A 12322-nucleotide genomic window follows, 5' to 3' on the forward strand; every position below is an offset into this window, starting at 1 on the left:
TAATGTTGCTGCTTTTGAGGGCTTGCTGTTCTGAATATATCAGTAGAAACCCTATATTTATAATTAGGAGGAGTCATGGTGGGGAAGCCAGAACTCAAGAATAGGGAGAAAAGTGGAACCTTATGAAAAAGGCTCAAGTTGCTTTTCACACTTACAAAAATATTGGTAACCTATAAAATAACATATATTAAATTAATTTTAGGGTTAAATATGTTTTTAGTCTCAAAGGATGATTTTGGTTTTAGTCTCTCTTTCAAATTAAGGTAATTTAGTCTTTCAACTTTAGAAAACTCTGATTTTAATCCTTTTTATCAAATTTTTTTAACTTTATTTTATTTACTATGAAACGTGCTTCAAACAAGCAAATAAAGTTAAGGCATATTTTATCCTATGATAATTAGATTTCTATTAATGCAAAAGAGTAGAAACACATCTAAAAAAACTAACGCATATATTTACCTTGGCATTCTTTCTTATGTATTCAATTCGATGATATATAGTGCTCCTGTTCCATTTCCACCTTTGATAGTTTGGGTTTAGTTTTTTTCAGAGAGGAATCAGAAAAATTGTTAGTTCACACTTAACAAAACCAGAGAACTGTTTATCTGAACTGGATAAAATAATTGTTTCTACTGAATAGCTTTTTCAATTGAATGCATTTTGAATTTGATCAATTGGATTCCTTTCAAACCAAACACATTTTATATCGATATTGAAAGTAGGAGAATTTTATCCTGGTTTAAGTTTAGTATGATTCTCAAGCACTACGCAATCTATAACTACTAAGGGGAAATCTTTTTCAAAATGGGAAAAAGATATCTTTGAATTTAGGTACTCTTTTAAGTAAAAGAGTAAAATCACTTTCTATGTACCTATTTTAATTTGGTTATATATATATATATATATATATATATATATATATATATATATATATATATATATATATATATGAGATTTGTTAATTTATGTAAAGAAGTTTTTTAATTGGTATAAGTGTACTAAATTTTAGGTTACAAAAATGTTCTTGTTAAAAAAGAATACCAATTTTAAATTCAAGATTATTTTAATAATTTTAAAATTTAATTTAAAATAAAAAAATATAAAGTAATTATTAAAAATCCTGATTAATTTTCTTGTCTGAGAGAAGTTATTAGTACATTAGTCTTTTGGAACTTTTGTGTGTGAATAATTTGTACAGTTTTACAAAATTGAAAGAAAAGACTTGCATGTTACAATTTTTTATCCAAAATTTGTTGAAAAAATTATAAAAAAGAAAAAGAAAGAATTTAGTAATTTTGACTCATGTTTCAGTGCGAGATGTCTAGAATAATTGACCAATCTTAAAAGAAAAAAATAATGATATTTCAGTTTAAGTTTTGACTACATTAATTTTAGAAGAGCGATATTATATTAACTACAAGCTTTATTTACAGTATAAATGGGGAGAATAATCTTCACTTTATATTATGAAAATATATAATATATATTTAAACTCAATTTCTAATACATTATCAACGAAGTGTGTTGAATTTATTGTATCACTCTTTATACGATAATTGATAAATCATCTACACGTAATTAAGAAGTAGTTCTATTATAAGATGACAGTATGTCTCCATGTAAAAAGGATTTACGACATATAATATAGATTCCGCAGTGTTTATTTTGCTTATTAGAATTAGAAAATAGTGGTGATGAAAACGTAGAAATTAGGTAAAAAAATCTATATATTTTTTCAGTAAAGAAATTATAAAAAGTATTTCTAAGTTATAGCCGTCTTAATTAGATTTGTTACACAAAATTAATTTGAAGGGGACCTAAAATATTAGTTATGATTGGGTGAGATGAACTTATGAAGTTGAGCTACAATTATCTCATTTTTGGAAAATTTTATGAGAGGATGTTTAAATATTCACCTTAAAATTACTGGGGTGTTGCTCCCTCCACCTCCCCAAGTGCTCCTCCACCTCCCTATTATTTTTATTTATTTTAAAAATATTCTATACATTTTCACTATTTTCTTTTATTCCAACAATACCTTACACCTCTTCATTGTCCTCAACAATCTTGGGGAGGTGGAGGACCCACTTGGGGAAGCGGAGGGAGCAACACCCAAACACCCAAATTATTGTTGTGAAAATAGGTCATCTAGCCCGATTCGATCCAAACCACAACATGTTTATCATTTAGTGAACCAATCTAACTCGATTTATTTATTAGTGAGTCGAAAAAATTCAAATTCGACCCAATCTACCACGGGTTGGTGGATGAAACGGATTGACTCATTTGCATACTTAACTTTTTTTTCACCCTCTTCTTCTAGTATTTTTATAATAGGTTTCTTTGATCGATCAAATTAAAACCGTAATAATTGGACCAATTGATATAAAAAGGAGTTTTGCATAGACATAAGAGTTTGAGTTGCAATGTTTTTTGTTTCATTGAATAATTAATTAATTTTATTTCACTAAAAAGCATATAAAAAAATAGGTGAGTTGGTGAACCAACTCAACTTACTAACTAGATTCTTAGTAAACTGGGTTAAAATTGACTCGTATCAAAATTTTACATTTTTTAATCTAACTTGACCTAAATCTATAATACACCGTATTAACTCACATGTTTATGTCCATTTTGACAGTACTATTTAAAATGATTGGTTAACCTGAAAATTATAGTTTAAGTAAAAGAAAGAAAAATAGAGAAATGAAATATAAATATATAGAATATTTATTCATCTATCATAGGGGTGAAGTTAGCTAGAACGTAGGAGAGATTCCGAAATCGTATATTAGGAAACATGGAGAATTTGAGGTTGGAAAATAAATGGGACCATTGCTAATGATGGTAAAATTCCCATATTAGAACCTTCCCAAATTAAACATTGGTGGTAACATTGCCATAATTTAAGCAGAGTTTGGAGTATAAAGGTATTTCTGAGTCAAAAATTAAGAAAAATAATGAAAGGTAGTGGCTATGGTCATTTCACAGAAAGAAGATTCAGATGGAATTTTCATATTGAAATTGGATGGCTCTTTCAAGAACACCACAACCATCAAATTATTCCCCTCTTAATTACACTATTCATATTCCTCTTTCGCCCACTTCTCATTATATATAGATATATTCTCTAATCATTTTCCACCAACACACCTCAAAATTATTTTATTTCTAAATATGTATATTCACCAATCTTCTATGTCATTATAAAAACATATCCAATACTTAATTATATTTTTAACTTTTCAACCCTCATCTCTTTACAATAATGTTTTCCAGATAATTCCATGCCCGAATGCACTTTACCATTCAGATTCACCAAACTGAAAACAACCTAACATTCGAGTTATAATAAATTGTAATTTGAAAAAAAAAATGTAATTTGATTTTTATAATAGACCTTTTCTTTGTTTTAAAACAATTTAATCAGAATCATTTTATTAAATTTGCTAATAAAATTTAAATTTATCACGCTTTAAAATTTGAGTTATATTTTATATTAAAATCTTATCAATTTTAACAACAGACACTTTTCAAATAGAAAATGAATCATATTTTAACACATGAGACTTTCAAATAACATTACTCCAATTTAATAAAATTATCATATTACAATTTTAAAAAAAAAACAGAAAGAATTCAATTATATATATAGAATAAATAAATACCAAAACAAATAAAAAATCTAAATATAGAACTAAGATATTATAATTGAAACTACTTTTGCAGATGTTTTCGAGATATACTAAAGAAAATTAGTAATGGAGCTACCAACTAATTATACTGTTAAAATAAAGTTACTTTACCTCCCTCCTAATAGTCCATAGAAGTAAAAAATCGACAAAGAGTAATATAGATAAGGTTAAAATATTAATTTAGCATTTATTTTATTTTATTCTGATAATTTAATCATAATATCTTTTATGTTTAATAAGGTTCAAATTTTGTTTAATTTTTTTTTTCTAATTCAATTTAAATAATTAACGGATAATAAATTGTGTAGGACGTATATTATAGTTCATGATTTTTTTAGTTTTTCTTAATTTAAAAATAAAAATTATTCATTTGTCAAACCAATATCACGTGACGTGTTTGGGTTAGTGATGTGTTATCGTTAATGCTGCCATGTATCAGTATAACATATTATATTATTTTATATTCAAATAACAATAAATTGATTGTTGACACTTACTTTAACAAGTAGTATTGATATTGTGACACGACACGTGAACATTTTCTTAAAATTAAAAAAAAAATAGAAAAATCATTAGCTTATATAATATAATTATTCACAATCTATTAATTATTCAAACAACATTAACAAAAATAACTAAATTGAAAAAAAAACAATAATTTGAATTTTACTAAAAAAATATTAAAACTAAATTGATAAAACTAAAAAAAAATAAGAATAAATTATTATTTTAACCTATAAATAAACTAGCATCCTAAGATGAAAGGTTAATTCCTTGGTACTCATAAAACTACAATTTTTAAAAGTATTATACAATAAACACTGATATTATCCACGACCAAAATCTATAATACGTAAAATTCGTCAGTAAATTAGAATTATTAACGGATTATCGATGGTTAAATATCTATTGGTAAAAGTGTTGTTGGTAAATTTTACTGACGGATTTCTTTTCCTTCAGTAATTATCGAAAGAAAAATCCGTCGATAACTACCGAAGGCAAAATTTGTCGATAAATCTGTCGGTAATTGTCGAAGATAAAAACTCGTTGTAAATTATTGAAGGAAAAATCCCTCGTCAAATCCATCGGTAAAAATCTCGATCTGAATCATCTTCTTCCCCGTTCTTCCTCTCCCTATCTTTCTTTATTTCATCTTTATCGACCCATAATCTTTGCATGGTGAAGGAAAACGTTGGCTTTGGTCATTACAGTGGAAAAACCATTTTTACCAGTCGTTCTTCTTCAAAATCGTTACAGTGGAAAAAATTGGTGTTACACAGTGGTGGAAGTGTCTGAGCGTGAAAACGGAAGAACAAAAATGGGTTGCACAATGATGGCAACAGCTGAAGCATGAAAGGGGAAGAAGAAAAGAAGTATTAGACGGTGCTGGCAGTGGTTGTAGAGAAGAAGTATGAAGGCGACCTGATTGAACGAAGCGGCAACCTTGCTGAACGAAGATGGAGGTAGTCTTGATTTGTAGCTGCAATGGAGTGTAAGAGAAGAAAAATATGAAATGAAAGATGGTGAATAGGAAAAAAGCAACTTCCTCGTGTAAATGAGGAAGAAATGAGAGAAAGGGAGATATGATGCACCTTGCTTGTCGACAGAAAGGAAAATGGGCGAGAAAATTCTCACTCATTTTGCCGACGGATTTTCCGTCGGTAATTAAAAAAATGGATGGAAAAATTTCTACCCAATTTATCGACGGATTTAACGATGAATTTTTCTTTTACTAAATGCAAGGTGTATTATCGACGAATTTACTGACGAATTTTTTCTTTGATAAATGCAAGGTGCATTATCAACGAAGTTACCCACGAATTTTTTCTTCGATAAATGCAAGGTGCGTTATCGACGAATGTTTTCCTTCGATAAATGCAAACTGCATTATCGACAGATTTTTTCCTTCAGTAATGATTTCGTCGATAACATCCGTCAATAATAAAAGAAATAAAATTTATCGATAAAATTCGTCGAATAAGTCAAATTTACTAACAAAAATATTTATATCGATATATATCCATCGATAATTATCATATTTTTTAACTTAAATGTCAGACACTGTAATATTTTCTAAAAAAAAATCTGAAAGTATATCAATAATTAAATGGAGCCATTTTAATATTATAAAAACATATATTAGTAACAGATAACCTAGCTTCTCACATGATTGATAATTAGATTAATAGTAGAATCTCATGTATATGGTTTTGCATCAAATCTAGATACATTTAATATTTTTGAGATAACAAATTAAACTGAGTCTTTTCCAAGAACTTTGCATATTGGCATCACATATTTAGTGCTTGCCTTCAACTTCTTCTTTTTTTCTTTTCCTATGAAGTCAACATTCAATACGCAAATTAAATCATAATGTTGGAATTTTTTTTAAGTTGCATGAGTAATTAGACAATATTATCATGGAGGCACCACATATATGCTTTAAGGAATCTAATTTAATATTGAAGAGCAAAGATAAGGTTTCATTAATTCGTTATTATTCTCTTACAGTCACCTTATAAATTGAATAACCAATGATAAAGACAGGACTATCCCTCTTAATCAAAGTGAAAAGACATGTAAAATTGACAATAAGAATATATTACATGTTTAATTTAAATATGTTAGTGGAAACATGTACTTAATTATTGTAAGGTTTGCTGTTGTGTCCATGATATAGGATAGTATTTTTTTTTATCAGGAAAAATTTACGGTATGAGTAAATAATAAATTTAGTGGCAGTTTATATATATAAGGGTTTTACTTTGATAAGAAATAAATTAAGCTAAAATATGAGTTTATCAATCTATAATTAATTCATCTTAATTTCATGTGAAATGGGTTCATCTTTTATGTTAAAATTTAACAGTTAGAATCTTTTACGACCAAAGGGTTGTAAAAAGAGAATAAAATCATATATTTTAAAATTTTTTAAAATTAATTTATTAATTTAAAATGTAAAAACCAAAGTCGTTGTTTTGCAGGATTACAAATATAAAAACTTTATTTTTACATAAATTCACTGTGTTTTAATATCATTGTTTCTTAAATTGTTATTTCCTTTTTCATTTAAAGTACTTTTTTTTTTCTTTAGAAAACTACACAGAGAGTGTAAATTGAAAGAGGGTGTTTAAGCTAAGAACAAATAAGAGTTATAAGAGATGACAAATTTGAATTGTTGCTCTAACAAAGCAATGGAAATAGTGGTTTTAATTTGAAAAATAATTCATGAGTCCAAATATGTAAATTGCTATTGTAAAAGATGAAACAAAGTCCTAAAAAAATGCAACAAGGTTGTCGAAAGATCAAGGCAAAATTTGAAAAAAAATTGAACAGCAAAAGTTGGTTTAGAAAGTCAATTAATAATAAAAATATAAACACATGTCTAATTAGATAATTGTATGGGAGAAAATAATTTGAAAAACTTTCAAGCATTATTTATTACCTGCGGAAAGAATGATTAATAGATGATGTTGAAGAGTACGTGAGAGTTAGAATGGCACAAAAAGTTTCATGAATGGGATAAAAAGTAATTTGCCTATTACTAACAATTTTGTCTTTAATTTCTTTAATAAACTTCTTAGTCAGTTTATCAAGATAAATTATTTTAGTTTATATTAGAGAGTGTGTTTAAGTCTAATTCAATCCTACAAAACTAATTTATAAAATGAAATTTGTACCTCACTTATATATTATAATTTGAATTTATCTCTAGTCGATGTGGAACTTCCAACAATTTATTTCACTATATTTTACCTTTGATAAATGGTAAAAGTTTTCGTGTTGCCTATACAAACCTTATACAGTTAGTTTATTAATCATTTTTTTCATAAACGACACTAAAAAGCATTGGATAAGGACGTGTACTTTTTAAAACATGGAACTAATTCTATAAATTATGGAGGCAAAAATTATGAATTTGGAGATTAATAATATCTATAATACGAACAGAACATTAAGGAATATTAGTCATCTTCTTCCAAAAGGAAAAAAGAAAAAAAAGAAAAGTGTATATATCACAGTCTTGGTTTTAAAATGATGATAAAAATTACACAATGAGTTGACAAGATATTCTACTTTAAAGTGGAAATATAAGAATTGTTAATGTTATTGTAACCTGCAAGACTGAATCTTTAATCACTTTGGAGTAAATTATATCTCTTTTCTTCTGAAAGACAAGCTTATTATGATTTCTTTTACATTAAATTTAAGTGTATAAATATATATACATATACATACATATATATACATATATATATATATATATATATATATATATATATACACTATACTTAATTTAATTAATATTATTGAATTATATTACTTTTTTTCATTTTCAAAAAGATATAAATATTAATTTCTTAATAAAATTATGATTTAGTCTATTTAATGTTAAAATATTATTCTTTGAATTAATATTTTAAAATATATGTTTTTATTAAAATTATACTAAAATACTTTTAAATTAACAGGCCACCTTTGACTTACTCCAAATTCTAACATGGTTTATACATAAGAAAAAAAGTTCTAACATCTTTTCATATCCTGCTTCTAAAAATCGTACAACGTACGATTTTTCATAGAGAGGTTATAGAAATCAATAATATTTCAATGGATTAATAATTAAGATAATTTAGATAGTCCTTTGGATTATTTTTTTTTAAATAGATTCTTTACTTTTTTTTTTATTGGGTTTTTATTTTTGAAAAATGTAAGTAATTAGATTATTATTCTTAGTTATGTATTAACATAGTTAAAGGGACGTCACATGTTATCTCCTATTTTTTTTTTTTTAAATATTTTTTAATTTTTTTCTTATTTTTTAAATATTTTGTAAAAAAAAAAATTATCATGTGTCAAACTGACATTGTGCCATGTGGCAATAATAGTATGACGTGTCACTATTAGGTCATGGATAATTGTATTTGTCTTAATTTGGTCTTCATATTTTTATTTTGTTTCAATTTGGTTTATTTATTTTAATTTTGTTTCAATTTGGTCATACATTAAATGATTAAAAGATTAAATTAAATATAATTTTTTGCTCGAAAAGATTTATTTTAAAAGGTTTATTTTTATTTTGTTTCAGTTTGGTCCTACACACCAAAAATTTAAGAAGGTTTAATTAAATGAAATAATGGTATGTATGTTTTTATATTTCTGATCTTTAAATGAGTTTCTTTATTTTTATTTGTCTCAATTTAGTTTTTGTTTTAAAAATTTTAATGCAATTAAGTTATTTTTTTTAATACTACATAAATACAACTGTGTTATATGTTAGTTCATAATATTTTTTCTAATAAAAAAATATCAATTTGTACAAAAAAATTTGTAAATATTTATATGTAAATTATTTTTTTTTAATTTAAAATTTAAATTTTGTTTGAATTTGAAAAAAACAAAATTGTTTAATTTTTTTAAAAAAATAGGATTAAATTGAGATAAAATAAAAATACAAAAACTAAATTAAAACAAAATGAAAAAATATAAAAACTAAATTGAGACAAATACAACCTGAAATCACTTTGATATGTGACAATATTTTTATTTTAAAAATAATAATAATAAAAATAAAATACTTAAAAACATATTTAAAAAGTTTAAAAAAACCACGACCTGACATACCACAATAAGATAATTACTTCAATTTTTGAAAAATAATCAATTAAGAAAAAAGAAAGAAGTGAGAAACCTATTTAAAAAAAATCGCCAAAAATAACTTCTATGATTAAACCTATTTCAATTATAAATAATATGTTAAGAGAAAAAGTAAATTTATTATAAATAATACATAATATACCATATTTTGTATGAATAAAACATCTAATATTTTTATTGATTTCATATATATAAATTAAATGTATTTATTACCTTTTTTTTTATACAATACATGTATATTGGATCCAAGTACAAATAGGTACAAAAATATGAAAGAAAATAGAGAGACATTATCTAGAAAAAAAATATTAAATATGTTTACCAAAAGGCGATATTTTAATTTTTTATTTTTAGATCATTACTAAAATGAGGAGATTTCTATTATACAGTAAAATATATATTCAATACATGGAATCACAAAATTAGTTAATATACCATGTTATATATATATATATATATATATATATATATATATATATATATATATATATATATATATATATATATATATATATATATATATAAGATTAGTTAAGTCATCAAACAAAACACTATTTTCTCTCAAGTTTCTCTTCACTCAAGCTATAAAATGCCATTTGAACAATTTGTCTTAAAAAATTCTGTTACCATGGAAAAGATGAAGATAAGATATTCACATATATTTTCATTTATTTCGTACTGTAGAATCAGCAAACCTTATATTATAAAACACATATTTCATACTACACAGTTGTTTCACTCTAATGTATATAAATGCTAACTAGATTAACATAAAAAAATACCTTATCAAGTTCCAGAACATACTTGGATCAAGTACATTTTTTTTCTTTTAAGTAGCTTTTTTATAAATATATAAATTAGTTTGTAGCTTTCTTATATTTTAATTCTTTTCTAAAAAACTATTTTAGGATATTAAGCATCCCGATTATCACACATTAACATATATAAATCATAATAGAATATTAATTTTGATTTATGAGAAATCAAATAAAAATGCGTTTTGTATTTTTCCAAACCTTTTTCTCAATTTATCTTTGTGTTTTTTTTTCTCCTCTCATATTTTCTTGATGACTTATTGTGAAATAATCTTATGACTAGTGCATAACTCTAATTTCTTTTATAAATCAGTCTATCAAGCTAGTTTTATTTTATTTTTATTATAACTTTTCATAATTATTAATAGGTTCTTATATTTTATTAAACCACATAATATTTCAAATGAATTAGATTATAAAATTAATGCAAAACAAAAAAGGGTAGCTTGAAAGGAAAAAGCAACAAACTAAAAAAAAAGAAAAAATCAACTTATTTTAATTGAGAAATTGATCGACTAAACTAGAAGATCTCATTGCGAGGATCACTTTGATAGTCTCTAATCTTCGAACACATAAACCGAGAGTGAGAACTCTTAGAGAGAAGTTAGATAACTCTAAAAAAGTGATATTTAGAGAAATAATGTGTTTTAAAATAATGAAACTCGTTTATAACGAAACTATTTATATTAAAATCGTTTAATATTAAAAATAACTTGAGTCTCATTATTTTTAAACCACTACCACCTCTAAAATGTCATAGTCTACATTTGTACATTCTTCTCAATAAGAAAAATTTTTGTCCTCCAAAATTCACTCATCAAGTGAAAAAAAAAAGTATGCTCTCTTTATTCGTTCTTATGAAAAACATCCAACTTGATCGAGTCGAGATATTATCCTTAACACTTAACTAACTGAAAACATTGTCTTTGCGCTAAATTCTCTAATGTTCAACCGTGTAGATTGGTCTAACCGCTACTCTTAAAACAACTTCTCAACCTCCAACCTAATATTTTAAGGATCCTTTTTATGCCTAATCAGAAAATTTGTATATGTCAAACTAAAATCACCTCCCAAATGTCTTCCACTAACTCTTATAAGTTGTTTCTAAAACTTTAGCTAGCATTGACTTCAAACTAAAGTCTTCCCGGTATCATTTCACATAATCATATATCTTCTTTGAAGTACTATATAACTGACTTGATCACATACAACTCTTCAAACGCTGACACTCTTGATTCACCTATATTTCCAACTACTCTGATAACATAATTAACATTTATATAATTAACTAAATATAAATAAACATAATTTTGTTAAAAATATTTAATAAAAATATCAATTTTAATAAAAATATTTGTAAAGATTTATATATAAATTAAATTTTGTTTGAACTTGAAAAGACAAAAAATTGTTTAATTTTTAAGAAAATGAAGACTAAATTGATACAAAATAAAAATACAAAAACTAAATTGAAACTAATACAATGACAGATGGTTTGACAGTGTGACGTGACACAATATTAGTTTGACACATGATATTTTTTTAAAAAATTATAAAAATATAAAAAAATAAGAATATTTAAAAATTTAAAAAAAAAAAACTACAAAGTGACACATGACACTTTCTTTAACTGTTTTAGTACGAAACTAATGTAAAAAAAATCTAATTGCTTTAATTTTCAAAAGTAAAGACGAAGAAAGAAAAAAGAGGAGGAATAAAAAGTCAAAAAAAAGAATCAAATATATGATTAAACCATGGGTGTTGCTCCCTACACCTCCCCAAGTGGGACCTGTACCTCTCCATTAATTTAATTTATTTCAAAAATATTCTACACATCCCCACTATTTTCTTTTATTCCAAAAATACCCTACACCTCCCCACTATCCTTAGCCATCTTTTTCTTTCTCTCTCTACATTAATGGAGCATTTACATGGCTGAGCATTTACATGACTTAAATTTGAAGTTAGATTATTTTCTTAAATAAGTTTGATTCAATGTTATTTTTGTTGTTGAATATATTTTTTTCTTTTCAAATTACTTAATAAATGATAAAATTTTGTTCTAAATTTCTAGAAAAATGTTTATATACATGTATCTTTTTTTTACATATAATATCTATAATTTTTAACATTATATTATGTTTTAACTCACTG

The sequence above is a fragment of the Vigna radiata genome, chromosome 4, assembly GCF_000741045.1.
Source record: "Vigna radiata var. radiata cultivar VC1973A chromosome 4, Vradiata_ver6, whole genome shotgun sequence".
In the NCBI taxonomy this organism is placed as follows: Eukaryota; Viridiplantae; Streptophyta; class Magnoliopsida; order Fabales; family Fabaceae; genus Vigna; species Vigna radiata.